Raw genomic sequence first — 15279 nt, forward strand, 5'->3', positions numbered from 1 at the left:
GTATCCCAAAACTATGGCAAAGCAGCTTCTTTTTACAACATGTTGGGATCAGTAAATTTTGCAGTCATGTATAATCAATCACCTATTTAATGCATCTTTACCATCAGTGCTAGGCTGTTCCTTTCTGCAAGTCAGAAAGGATGGCAGGTAAGGTACAGTGAGGCACATTACACTGTGTAAAGCAATGTGACGGACCAGGCCGTGTCTGGGCACAGCTGAGGGCGTCTGCTCAGGGCGAATTGCTCAAATCCGGGGCTCCTTACAACCCCCAGACTGGTGACCTCTCCAAACAGGCCACAAACCAGTCTCAGAGTGCTTCAGCTGCCTGCCTGAAGCCTCACGAGCAAAACCCCTCCGACACTCCAGCAATATCCATGCCCCAGATGGCCCCGGGCCTCATACACAGGTGGGGGGTCCTAGCACCCAATCCCACCTACCCCGAACAAGTCCTGTCCGGTTCCAAGAAACCAGCCACAGATCCCTGGTCAATTTACTCTCTGGATCTTACCCACAAATCACGCTGGGCCAATCCTTTAGAATCTATATCTAAAGGTTTATTACTACAAGAAAGAAAAGCGTGAGAGTAAGGTTGTTAAAGATTAGTACGTTACATGCACCGAATCTCCCAGTCCTCGATGCAGGCTCTAGCAGAGATGTTCCAGCTGCTGCTTTAAAAGTTCTTGTTGCACATCCTAAATGGCTACACTCATACCTCCCAACTACTGCTGCCTACATTGCCATCCCCCATCCCTGGGCCGAGCCTTGGGTGAAGCTAGCAGCTCGGGTGCCTGAGCCAGTGGCCAGAGTGCACGTTACCGCAGGCCCACCCGCAGGGAACCTGGCATCCAGGGTGCACGGCTACTCCTTTACCCCCCGCAAAACATGGAGCAGGAGTTCTATAGATAACTTTCTTCTTTACTACAGTATTGAAACATCTCCTGAGCAAGTCCATCCTGTGAAACATAGGGGGTGTGTCTAGACTACATGCCTCCTTCGACGGAGGCATGTAGATTAGCCAGATCGGAAGAGGGAAATGAAGCCGCGATTAAAATAATCGCGGCTTCATTTAAATTTAAATGGCTGCCCCGATCTGCCGATCAGCTGTTTGTCGGCAGATCGGGGCAGTCTGGACGCGATGCGCCGACAAAGAAGCCTTTCTTGATCGACACAGGTAAACCTGGTTTCACGAGGCATACCTGTGTCGATCAAGAAAGGCTTCTTTGTCGGCGCATCGCGTCCAGACTGCCCCGATCTGCCGACAAACAGCTGATCGGCAGATCGGGGCAGCCATTTAAATTTAAATGAAGCCGCGATTATTTTAATCGCGGCTTCATTTCCCTCTTCCGATCTGGCTAATCTACATGCCTCCGTCGAAGGAGGCATGTAGTCTAGACACACCCCAAGTGATCATGTAATTAAGACTGCATAATAATCATTCATAGGCAACCTTAATTCTGGCAGTTCTTAACTTGTGTGTTTGACTTAGTCATCTTAATAGTATACTTCTAACATTGTAAATTGGGAAGTGTGTGTGGATTTTCATACATTAAAAAAAACTAACTGGAAAAAAAGACTCAGCATGTGGCACCATATTAATGCTCACATGTTTCAAAAGCAGGGTTTGAATCCTTAGATTCACCACATAGATCTGTTTCTTGAGCAAAAATGAAACTGATAGCATTAGTAGGTTGTCATCTTCTATATGAATGAGCACTAAAGGGGGAGGTGATACCTGGTTGGAATATGACCCATCTAGATGGAATTAACATGTTGTTTGTTGCCATTACATTGTTCACTCAACTTCTGTATTCTATCCTTTCCCTACCCTTTTGGTTTATTTAGACTGTAACCATTTTGGGGCAGAGACCTTCTGATAATCTGTGCTTGTACAGTGACTACTACAATGGGGTCCCATTCTTGGTTAGTTCTTGGGCACTATCATACTAATCATGATTGATAAAATGGTTCTGCTGTATTTACATGACTCTGGATGCAGAGGCTTTAAGAAAAACAAGTACCACAGGACTCAAAATTGCAAGAGTTGGAAACTGTGAGACAGAAAGAGACTGAGAGAACATGTACGCACAGTTTCTTGAATCACTCCAACTTGTTTTTTGGTCTGTGAAATATAAGGAAGTACTGTGGCAACCTTTTTGCTCTCTGTTTAAAGAAGAGACAACATGAAAGAATGCAGAATTCCTTGCAATACTGAGCAAAATCCAGACATCTATAGTAGATTTTATAGAGATTAGTAGGTGAATATATTTTTAAATATGGATCAGCACTGAATTTTGATCTGTTTCCAAATGTTGAGTACATTTTTGTCATGAGGTTTATTAGAATGATGCTGTTTTTGTTCTGCTGACAGGAAAAGGCCTAGATTGATTTCCTTGATTGATTACATGATGATATTGGTTTGCGTTAAATCTCTGCTTTGAGAAAAATGTAAATCCTGGGCTGGCTTGAGCATGTATTTCTGAAGGTCATTTTCTCTCCTTATGCAATGCAAACTAATAGCTCATTTGCTGTTCATAAAAAAGTCAGATTGGGATAGGCTGGCTTTAATTGTGAGTTGGGGTTTGCTTGTGATGGGACTGCAACAACTTCCACAGCCTGCAGCAAAATTTGTTGAACTAGGAAGAAAGGAGAGAAATAATTTCATTGTGCTGTTTTGTGTGTTCCATGTGAAAGACCTATATTCAGGGCCATCTCTAGTAGGATGCAGGGGCCTAGGAAATCTCCCACCCCATAGTACCCTAGCTCAAGAGCCTGAGGAACCCTCCACAGCAGGCCCCACCCTGCCCTGGTTCTGCTCCACTCCTTCCCTCAAGTCCAGCCCCTGCTCTGCCCTCATTGCACTCCTTGCCCAAAGTCACCTCCTCTAAGCAATGCAAGCCAGGCTGTTACCCGGAGGGCCTGTTAAGGAGTAGCAACAGGGGTCAGCCCCTCCCTCCCCACACACAAACTCAATGCAGCAATGGGAGTCGGAGTGACCTGATGGACTGCTCAGCTCCATTGTGCTCCACAGCCCATCTCCAAGCACACCGAGCTCTGCTTCACCATGGTGTCAGGAAGTGGAATCCCCTTGGGCCGGGGTCAGGTCACAATGCTTGCTGCCAGCAGGCTAGGAGTTGGGCATCTGAGCAGAGCAGGCTTCTGTGTCACTCCAGCTCCTGCTACTGTGGTGAGTGTGGGGGCCTGACCACTGCTGCCATCCTGTGCTACCCCCCTGGTAATTCCCCACGAAACTCTGGGCCCCAGAGGTCCTGTCCATGGGGTGGCCACCAAGGGGCATCTCAAAGCGTGGGGCCTGGAGTGTCCACCCTTAGTCTTCTGATGAGCAGGACAGCTCTGCCTATATTTTAAATTAATAAAATAGCAAACTGAGAAGGTCAGCTGTCAATGGAAAAGCACCTTGTGTGTTTGCGTGTTTCTCTTCGGTAGTAGGCTCAGGTTTCACTTCTGTTAATGGCCTCTCCGGCCTACCACAGGAATTTCCTACTCTTCAAAGTAAAGAACACAGAAGAGAATTTCAATATAGTTTGGCTCTATATAGGGGTTATTGCATAACTCTGGTCACAATATTTTTATTTCCTGTATTATTACTATCCTTGTGATAAAAAACAGGCTATGTAGCACTTTAAAGACTATCAAGATGGTTTATTAGGTGATGAGCTTTCATGGGCCAGACCTACTTCCTCAGATCAAATAGTGGAAGAAAATTGTCACAACCATATATACCAAAGAATACAATTTAAAAAACAAGAGAACACATATGAAAGGACAAATCAAATTTCAGGACAGAAGGGGGTTGGGGAGGTGGGGAAGGTAAATGTCTGTGAGCTAATGATATTAAAGGTGATAATTGGGGAAGCTATCTTTGTAATGGGTAAGATAATTAATGTCTTTGTTTAAACTTAGGCGTAAAGTGTCGAATTTAAGCATGAATTATTACAGAGGTTGTTAAACATATGGTCATGGGGGATGGGTACAATAGGCCAGTGGCTCTATCACAGCCCTGGTTATGGGGTTCGATGGGAAAGTTTTTCCTTTATTATGCCCCATACAGGTTCTGGTGTGGCCATGGAAGCCATATGTACCATTCAGCTTCCTGGGTTGCTCAGTGATCTCCCTGGAGTCCAGGGAAATGATTCTGTCCTCTCTTGCTGTCTTTTTCTCTGTGTACACAAATGGATGTGATTAATCAAGGCATCTGATTAGCTAGCTGAGGGTCGTGGTCTTTAAGCATATAATAAAAACACAGATCAGATCTATTATGTGTGTTGGCTGTATATTCCATAGACAAATCCCTCAAGGTTCTAGTTTTTAGTCAAGAGCTTCTGTAGCATGGCTGGCCCTGCCCTACCAAGTTTACATAGTTGTGCTCTCCTTTTTAAGGAAACGATTATGTATGCAATTGCTATGCAATGCTCACCTGTGAGAGAGAGGGCTACACGGGAAAATATCTTAGTTTAAAACAGGTATTCACTTCATAATATGCTCCAGTATTTAATGAACAAATGTGTAGTCACCATGGTAATCACTACATTGATGAACTTACTGCCACAGAATCTCTCCTTAAGAAGCTGTGCTGCTGCCTGACACAAACTTCTGAATATAGCCAATGTCCATTTTCTTTTTAATAAAGTAACAAAACATTTGCTGAGTAACCAGTGTGAGAAGCAAAATATGGTAGTAGGGTGTCATCAGTCAGGCCATGCCTCTGAAGGTTATTCAAACCAGCATGCATCTCTAAATCCGGTCCCTCTTATCCGTAGTACTGCATCTCCACATTTTGAATGTTGTCTTTTTGTTATACCTGCAAACTCAAATTGTGATGCAATCTCATGGAATCAGATTATTGTCGCATATGGCTGAATTCTGAGAAACAGAATTGGAAGAGGAAGGCATTTTATACTTTCTTCTTTGTGAAATTTAGTTGTCTCTTTGGTTTAATTTCCTGTATCATATTGTAGATTTGAATGTAAAGATAAAAAAAGGTAAAAAAAGAAAAATATCATCATCACAGTTTGTCTTTCCATGTCCAGTCTCAGAATGCACTATATTGCTCACATCTGACAAAGGACAAGATTTTAGGACTGATCGATTACTATTAATTGTTCAGATCTCTGTTTCATAGCAGCTAATTAGTATGTGAAATATGACCACAAACAAAACAATAATCAACCCAGGCCTGTGGGAACAACATTAGTATCCTCCACTGACTCTTAGCAGCTAAGATAAAATAATAAAAGTATAACTGGCTTAAATGGGATGACTCTTGTCTTCTTCTTTTGTGATATTTGGCATGTATAGGAAATGGATTTCTCATTTTAATAATGCAGCTCTTGATTTGCAGCTTCTCATTCTTCTTTGATCATTAATTTTTATGAATTACCAACACACAGTATATTACAGCCACTTTCCCCTACCATTGTGCTGTTTCAACGTATAAATGGAGCACAGGCTTGTATTGTCCCTATACATGCCTTAAAATATCAGATAATAAAAATGTTTAATGTGTACTTGTTCTTTGGGGGCTTTTATGTACTACAACAGTGTTTCCTGTTCTGCACCAGATCCTGTCATGGAACTACAGCTGATCTCAATATCACTGTAATTTAATTTGTTGTTCATTTTCCTCTGATCTTTGCTTTTGCTTCATCATAAAGTAATACTATATGTAGGGAAAATAAACAGATTATTGGAAGCACTGTTTTAATCATTTGAGGAAACAAAGGGCTTGCAATGAAATCAATAATATAGTGTGGAAGAAAGCTATATTGTAGTTCCACTACTTACAAACCATTTGCAGAGCAGTTTCAATCTGTAAAAGTGTCATTCTCAAAAAACATATTTAAGTATGTTTTAAGGTAACAATATATATCAGAACTGAGGGGCAAGCTTTCAGGAGACATTCCTGAGGGATATGAGTGAAAAATCACAATTTCAGAAGCTGAATAAAGTTGACATAGTAAGCTTCATAGGATTAAAGGAGGTGACAAAACCAATCTCCATCAATACACCTTGATCTGTTTCTGTTTTCCCATTCTTTACCTTCAGTTTTACCTGTGACCTTCAATTCCAGTAATTCTACATTATTCCCTGGGAAACTTTTCAGTTAGCATATTTCTTCTACTCTTCCTGGTGAGTGGTTAGATAAAGATCCCTGTTTTGTTTTTATCATGCAAGGTGCTGAGCACCTTGGTCCTGGTCCAGCAAAGCTCTTAAGCATGTGCTTAACTTTAAGCAAGTGAGTAGTCTCATTAAATTCTAAATAGAATGACTTAAAATTGAAATGCTTAAAATTAAGTACATGCTTAGCAGAAACTCACTGGCTTGCAATGGAACATAGGTCCCTAAGTGACTTGTGCACTTTTGAATTTTTTATCCTTTGTGATGTGTTAAGTTTCAAGGTGCTCAACATTTTGTAGGATGGAAACCTGATTGACTCAGTAATATATAATACTAGAAGATTTGCCTGGCATTCCTCAGGTCCTGCAGGGCAGGGGACTGGAGGTGTGGGGGCTGCAGGAGTAAGGGTTGGAGGGGTAAGGAGGGGCTCAGAGCATAGGACTAACATGTGTGGAGAGATTCTGGAGTCAGGAACTGGGGTGAAGAGGAGCTCAGGGCAGGGGGTTGAAGGTGTGTGTGTGTGTGCAGAAGTGAGGGTTCAGAGGTGAAGAGCACTTCAGGGGTGGGGACTGCATGTGTGGGGGGGTGCAGGAGTAAGGGTTCAGAGGAGAGGTTCAGGGCAAGGAGATGAGGGGGTGGGAGGTGGAGGAGTTGGTGGTGGCTATGCTGCCCAGATGGCAGCTCCATATGGCCATGATGGGGGGCACCTTGCCTGGGCAGAGGCTCCCCATGGATGGCTGCAGTGGGGGGGGACACACTGCCTGGGTGACAGCTCCTTAGGACTGGGCACACTCTTAGGATGGAGAACAGCTCCCCAGGGCTTATAGCATTGGGGAGTGGCTCCCTGGGCCTAGCTACAGTAGTGCTGGGGTGTGCAGCTACCTGGGACTTGCTGTGATTGGGGCCTTACTTCCCTGGGCTTCAGGCAGGAAGCTTAATTGCACCCCTTTCCCTTGCTGCTCCAATGGCATTATAACTCTCCTGTTTCAATCTCTGGCCCCTAGAAGCCCCCCTGTGTCCATGACATAGTATTACTGTCTCTGCTAGCAGCCCCCTCCCTTTCCATGTTATGAAAAACAATCCCATTCCAGGCACATGCCATTCTCCTGGAACTACAAAACCCTTACCCTTAAGTTAGGATAAGAGGAAGCTGCCGACCAAATGTGGTGGTCCTTGCTCTTCTCATTTAGAAGGAGTTCTTGAACAAACAGATGGACAGACAGATGTGTCACTCACAAACACAAATATTAGTAGATTCTATATCTTTGTTGCCAATTGTCCCAACCTTCTGAAAAAGGCCTGCTTTATGTGCTGAGGTAAGGGACCATCTTTATCTCTCTGTCATTTGCTCTCTCTCTTTATATATATATATATATATATATATATATATATATATATGGTCATATTATTTTATTTGGTTATTTCTTCAGGGCTGCTGTACTCTTAACTTCCTGCTTACTCTTAGAACAGAGTCACCTTTGTTTCTCTGATTCACACCATTGGATTAAAGGAAGAAATAACAAGAGTGAAAGAGACAATATCTCTGGAATGGTGAAACATAGGGAAGAGTCTAATCACTGAAGCTTAAAATAAATATTTGTATTTTGCCAGGACAATACAAAGAGGTTACTCTCTTGGAAAATATGTATCATAATATCAAGTTATTATGTGAGATTTGTATCTCTTTTTAGGTAAAATGTAATTTTGTAAGAGAAAACCATTCATTTTTATGCCACTTTAACTGCTTTTCCCCATTTGCTGAAATGATCACGTTTTGCAGGCATTTTACGCAAATTAGGATCACTTTCCCCACCTTACCCCGCCTCTTAGTGTTAAATTGCAATGCAAATATTTGCTCCAATATAATAAGATGTGGGTCTGATTAAAGTAATGTGCGTGGCAAGGCTGCAGTTAAATGGTTTGACCTTGAAAATGACCCTTGTCTGTCAAAGTAAGAAGTCCAAATGACAAATAGAATTGTTTTGGAATCAAGGTCCATGTTTCAGGACAGGCCATTTATATTCAAGACTGAGCAGAGAACAGCACTGGCTGTTGAGGCATTGTTTGGAGCGGGTGAGAGAGGTCATGCATGAGCAGCACTTTCTTAGAAAGTAAGTAATTTACAAGCACTATTACTATCAACATTTAAAAGGCAAACATTTTCATCAAAAATTCAAACTCTGCAAGATGTTTAACCAGCTCTAATGATGATGTTCTCTCACAGTAACACAAGACTGCAAAACCCCTACAACTGTGAACTCAACATGAAAACCAGCAATGGGAGATCTGTACTTAGCAATCAGTTGAAACATACAAGAATTCCAATGGATACTGAAACACTAGGAGGCCTCTCCCACACAATTGCTGCTCCAGCCAAAAAGCCTTAGGATGCAAGCTATTTCTGTTTTCCTCATGCAGAGAAAAACTGGTGATCTGGTATTGCTACTGCCTTTGTGAGAAGGAGGAGTTTGCTATTCCTCCCTCCTTCCCTCTCAGTGCAACTTGAGAGGAAATGGGGCTTCTTGGGGGGACAGATTATGGTGCACTAAGCAGTCCTAAGAGAGAGGAGCGGCATAATAGACCATAGAAGCAGAGGTGACCTGTTATAGCACTCGAGCTATATTCTCGGTACCCCTACCAACATTTTAATTGCTAAATGGGGTGCCCTCACTTGCCTCCTTCCAGCATTTCTGGGTGTCCCTCCCTACATCCCCTCCCCCTGCAGGCACCAGCCATCGCAACAGCAGTGCAATGAATACAAGAGTGCTATTATTTTCATAGGGCAGACTGGTCAGTCTCTGAACTCTTTTCTATTTGTCCTGCTCTCTGCTGGTATGGAGGTTCCCAGCCAGTTACACTTTTAAATGTAAGGATGAATATGTCATGAGAAAGGGGGAGGGAGGAAAGGTAAACCAAAGACCTTTACTCACTTAATAGATAGCATTATACACTTGGCTCTAACAGGGGTTTCCTATTATTCCTCTGCTAGAAGAATGAACTCTGCTGTAGGAGACTACCATCTCTCAGAGTCTGAGGCAATCTGGATTTCTCTGATACTTCAATAATTTGGCTGCCTTCACTAAACACTATTAGCTATAGCTAGTTATCTTGAAAGTTACCTGTAGGTTTAATGGGTACCAGATCTTAGATTTGCTCTTGTGTTATCAAGATTTTTTTTCAGTAAATATGAGTGAACCAGGCTTAAAACTATTCCAAAAATCATTTATTCAAGAGGCCAATTTATTATAATAATTCAATAGTTCAGGAATAAAATTACAGGCATTTCCTGCCAATAGCAGATGTACTGAAGACATTTTCCACCAAACTAGCTAACTGAATTCTACATACTTTGAGGCCAGTAGATTAACCAGGGAAGTAGATAATTATGTTCCCATAGGTGGACTGTTGTAATAACTTCCTTATCATGCAATTCTATCATCAGAAGATTTCATCTTGGTAAGAAATGATGATTTTCATGTGAGAAAGCAGTACAGTTAATTCATTTGTTAAAACTACCAACTTTCATATTTGTAGTGCAATAGTTGCTAGACTAGTCTCTCAACATGTGTTATTTTTTAGCAATCCAAAGCTGCAGCTTACGTCAGATAGCTTGAAAATGTCTATGAAGCCATTATGGGCCACTTTTCCAACCACTTTAGAACCAAGCATGGTTAAGAGCAGGTTAGGGAATCACCTGTCAGGGATGGTCCAGATGATGCTTGGTCATGAATGGAAGGGACTGGATTTGATGACCTCTTGAAGATCCTTCCAGTTCTATGATGATATGATTCTACGGCTGATTCAGTAACAACTGGAGCACACTTGTAATACACCATTAATCTTCCGCCACTCCTTTTAGTTCTATGTTTTATGTATTTTACTTTATAAAATGGAATTTCTATAAGTTAAGACTGGTTGAATTGGTAACAGGGAAGTGCATGCAGGGCAGGTCAGTAGTGGGGAGGGCAGACAAGCACTGGAACAGGCTAGCTAGAAATGAGGTGGTATATAGGGAAGGAACAAGAATCAGTAGATGAGGAACTCCATAGAAACTTCTAGTCAGATGTAGCATGAAGCAGCTGGGAGGTCAAAGCCAAAGGCGTTTCCAAGTGTCAGTGGCTGTGGTCAGAAGAGGAGGGAGGCCTTGCAGAAGTAGCTTCAAGTAGCTAGAAGGGACCAAAAGAAATAGCAGGGCTCAGAGAAAACCATTATTTAGGAGCAAGAAGTAAGAAAACAAACTGGGACCTAAGAAGAACATTGATCCTCTTCCACCACTACTTCAGAACAATAAATATCCCGTTTTCCACTAACACTTCTTTTCATATCTCACTAAAGATGCATCTATACAGCATCCTAAACTTGAAATAAGATACGCAATTTGAGCTATGCAAATTGCGTCTCTTATTTCGATTGAATTTCGAAATAGCATATTTCAAAATTTGGCATGTCTACACAGCGCCAAATTTTGAAATAACAAACTATTTTGAGACATCCCTTAACGCTTGTGGAATGAGGGCTACAGGGGTGCCGAAACAACATGTCCACTATTTTGAGACCTATCTCAAAATAGTGAGCATGTTCAAAAGACACAGGGTAGCTATTTCGGGATGCTTCTGGTATCCCGAAATAGCCCCACTGAGTAGAGGTACCCTTACTGAGTACACCGACCAGATCTAAAGATTTGGTGAGACCTGGCAGGCAAGCAAACTTTGTACGTATGAGATACAGTACAGGCTAAACCCTACTTCACCATGCTGCTCCTAGTGTTTAAACACAACCCCTCTACAAAAGCACATTGAGACGAAGAATTCAGTTACTTATTCACTGTTTGTTTTATCACCTTATTGACTTCCAGATGTTTGTAAATGGTTTCTTTAATTATTTGCTTCATTATCTTTCTTGTTAAGATGACTGGTTTGTAATTTCCTAGTTTGTCCTTATTTCTCTTTTTATACAGAAAACTATATTTGCACTTTTTAAGACTTCTGGAATCTCTCCCATCTTCCATGCCTTTTCAAAGATGATAGATAAGGGCTCAGATACGTCCTCAATCAGCCCCTTGCATATGCTAGGGTGCATTTCATCAGGCCACGGTGACTTGAAGACATCTAACTTGTCTAAGCGATATTTACCTTGTTCTTTTAGTATTTTAATGTCTGAACCTACCCCCTTTTGTCCAGCATTCACTGTACTAGGCATTCAATCACCACAAACCTTCTTGGTAAAAACTAAAATGTTGTTAAGCACCTCTGCCATTTCCATATTTTCTGTTATTGTTTTTCCTTCATTGTTGAGTTTTAAAGAGACTCTGCTGGTCAAGAAACCACACTGCTTAGTTTTAGTGGCTAGTGACTGATCCACTAAGCTTCTGCTCCTCACTATTGTATTATAGGGATAGTTGCTTACAGTTATTCATGTTCTGTTAAAACAAATGTTCCAAACCTAGAATGTTAAAATACATTTTAAGAGTTTTCATGATAAAATTATCTACTCTGTCCTCTGATAAAGGAAAAATATAAAATGATAGGGGGCGGTGACACCTGCTTGCTATGCTCACCAGCTTTCCCCCTCCCCCGCCCCGGCCACTACACTCGCCAATCCCCTTCTGGCCGCTACACGTGCCAGCCCCCACCAGCTACTACGTGTGCCAACCCAACCCTCCGGCAGCTCTGCATGCCAACCTTCCCTTCTCTCTGGCTGTTACATGCACCAACCCCACCTCTGGCTGCTACATGCAGCAACCTCCTCCCTGAGCCACTGTGCTCATAATCCTCCCAGCCACTATGCTCGCCAACCTCCCCCTCTTTGGCTGCGACACTTACCAACCCCTCACCCTTCCCTCCAGCCACTATGATCTACCACCAGCCTGTTCCTACACCCTCCCTCCTGGCCAAACTCACTTCCTCACTTCCTCTTGCACCCCACCTCCCCCAGATCCTGCACCCCTATCCCATTTACTGGAAGAGACAGGAGGTGGAACTCACGGGAGAGGGGAGGGAGGAGGCCACATGGCTTAGGATGCAGGTGGAGGCAGGCAGTAGCAGTGGCATGAGGAGACAGATGACATTATGATGTTGCTCTGTCATCTAGAAGGAAAAAATGTCTAGATTGATAAAGATTTCAATAAAATAATCTGCTGTGATTAGAATAAAAGATAATACATCATTTTCCATTACCATGCAATTACAATATTATAGAACATGCTCATAGGTTAATTTATGCTTATTCTATTTATGTAATAACCATGCTTTAAAAATGAAGACCTTTTGTTTCAGGATTTAAACCAATCTCTAAATGGAGGCAGGTCATTTCACATCTGCCTGCTACTTAGAGGAAACCATTTGCAGTGCATAGCAAGACCGTTGGTTGGTCCTACAAAACCCAGGAACAATGTTACATATTATGGAGTGCCATCTATTGGCACTCAGTGTATTAACTAGCCATTATGTGTACAATCTTGTGCTGTGAATCAGACAGGTTACAGGACTAGAATTCCTATCCAGTCTGGCAATTCCTATGTTCCTATCTTCTACCTCATAAAAGTGTAAGAAAGATAACATACCATGTATCTTAAAAAGCATATGAGAGAACAAAATCAATCCATGCATAGTGAAAAACAACTAGTGAGAAATTTGGTGTATTTTATCCTTGCGACCAAATACTCTGTTAAGAAACAAAATGTGTTCATTAAACGCATATTTACCTGCTGCAATACCCTGCATAGAATTCTCTCATAGAAGAGTTCAAAACCAAAATAAAGCTTTTGTTGGCAAAAACTAATAGATCCAAAAGTAAGTTGCCCAAAGTTAGACATTCTGGTCCAAAATTAGACAGGTAAGGTTCATTAGAATCTAATGAGAACTTGAATGTTTGCAGTTACTTGAGCTTCACTGAGTTTGATCATTACAAATGATTTGACCTCCTTGTTGTGAAAATGGCTATCAAGACAAATACTCAGCCGTAGTATTGAATTTGGAATGTCTTGTGCACATATTACTTTTAAATCTGTCATTTCAACGTGCAGTGGCCATTTAGTGCACAAAACATTTTTCTTGAAAAAAAAATCGCAATTTTTAATGAGGTCAGTCATAACATGAAAGTAGACTTGTAAATCAGAGACTGAGTTATAGATCAGATTTTCTGATATACGAAGTCAAATGCTCAGTGTTTCTGAATAAGATTGTACATAGATTATCTGTATTTGTATATAAGGAAGTTAGGATTAATGTAATGGAAAAAACCCAAATATGTTGAAATAAAATTGAGATTAACTTTTGCTCAGCGCTTGCCTCTCTTTGCAAGTGAGCTGATTGTGTGGGTGGGTGAGATAAGAAGACAGATGATTGTTTTTACAATTTATATTCATTTTTCCTGTTGTCACACTTTAACAATCTATCTCCCAGATCTGTAAAGCCTTCAGGCTGGAATCTGAGTAACAGAACTAGTTCCCTACTGCTGCAAGCCCAGAGTAGAGAATGGAATATACTAAGAAGATAATATATGCTATTTTCTGACTGGCACGGTAGCTGCCTTGTGCGTAGAAAAAGAATGATTGAATGTAGTATTTCTAAAAAGTGCAGTCAAAGAAATGGGTTAACACAACAAAAGGACTGCACACTGGGCTCTTATCTAAAGCTTATCTTTCCCTTCAAAGCTTGGGCCAGCCTAGCTGCCCAAGATTCTTTCTGCAGGGCCTGTGTCTCTATCTGTCTGCTCCCCAGACAACTGGGCCCCCTTCTCCTTCTAGAGAATGAGTTAAGTGTTCAAGATCCTTTAGATCTCAGGCCCTCAGCTTTGGTAAACTGACTGTCACTCTGCCTGGCACCTGGAAATATACACTATCAAGAGCCCTTAGTCTCTTAACTTCCTTGAAATTATCTGTCTGTCTGTCTATCTGTCTGTCTGTTTGTGAGTCCATTTGTTCAAGAACTTCTCCTAAATGATAAGGGCTAGGACCACCAGATTTGGTAGGCAACTTCCTCTTATCTGAACTTAAAGCAAGGTCAGGGTTTGGCTGTGCAAGGACAATGGGATGTGTCTCGAATACAATTGTTTCTCATAAAGTGGAAAGGGTGGAGTCTGATAGGAGGGAGTTACACTAGGGAATGATCACAGATGGGCCCCCCAGCCTCTGGGTTGGCCCCCTTCCTACCTCCAGGCCACCCCCCTGGGGTGAAGCCAGTGATCAGGGTATGCAGCTTTCCCTTCCCTGGCACCATAAACCAGGATCTCAGATGTCGTTTTATCTCTTGCCACTGTGTCATTTCCTACTTGCTGTTTCTAACAGTTCTTTTTTATTTGATTTTGTGTAGCCAGAACACACAACATTATTGCAGGCCAACCCCATATTCTTCACAGGCTGTCATCCCAGAGGATGTTGAGGTGACTATAAATAGTACCTGGTTCCTGCCCACAAGGGGCACTGGAAGGACTGAGGAAGTCTTGTGTCCAGCTTCTCTCTGGTTCAGTGTCTGACCAAAAATCCAGTTTGTGAGGAGAGATTTTGTGATGGGCCACACTTGAGACCAGATAGTCAGCTAGCGCAAACTGATGCAATCAATGGATACATGCCAGTTTATACCAGATGAGGATCCATATCCAAGGACTGGGGTGGGATAGGCCTGTGATTTATTTCTGAATATTTTCAGACAACCAGGCTACAGCTGGAAAGATCTGTGCTCTATTACCATATCTGTGAGTTATTCCATCTAATTTGTTAGCTTTTTTAAAATTCATACAGATTTAAATCTTGTGCATTTTACACAATTATACTCACTATGACCATTTTGGGTTCCTTTTACAATTTAATAAACTTTGCAAATATTTGAGAAATCCTGCTGCTACATTTTTGTTTGGGGCTTTTATGCTGAAAACTGTTGAGCCATTTTTGCATAAATAGCATTTTCTTGCTGTAGCTTTTAAACATATGCCCAGGCTCAAAGTAAACACCTATGTCTATTTAAATATCGTTTCCATTCTTTTATAAACCCCCTTGTTAAGCTGAACTTTGCTGAAAGAACAATTTGTTTTGTTCCAACGTGTTCTTGGTGGGAAGCATACATTTGGTTTCGCTCTTAAACTCTGTATTTCACTGATAGAGGAGATTTTGTTTGTTCTAACATGCTTGGAAGGAAGCGTACATTT

At 41.8% G+C, this 15279-nt stretch overlaps 1 long non-coding RNA gene across 2 annotated transcripts in view; it reads right to left on the bottom strand.

Moving 5' to 3' along the window:
* Positions 1-8908: 8908 nt before the first annotated feature.
* LOC142827021 (uncharacterized) overlaps positions 8909-15279 on the bottom strand; it is a 49440-nt gene continuing 43069 nt past the window's right edge. For both annotated transcript variants that reach the window (XR_012901361.1, XR_012901363.1), the window contains exons 2-3: positions 12120-12221; positions 8909-10301 (exon numbers count right to left, since the gene is read on the bottom strand). This is a non-coding gene — a long non-coding RNA (uncharacterized LOC142827021). The remainder of the gene's footprint in view (positions 10302-12119; positions 12222-15279) is intronic.

Source organism: Pelodiscus sinensis, chromosome 2 (assembly GCF_049634645.1).
Source record: "Pelodiscus sinensis isolate JC-2024 chromosome 2, ASM4963464v1, whole genome shotgun sequence".
Taxonomy (NCBI): domain Eukaryota; kingdom Metazoa; phylum Chordata; order Testudines; family Trionychidae; genus Pelodiscus; species Pelodiscus sinensis.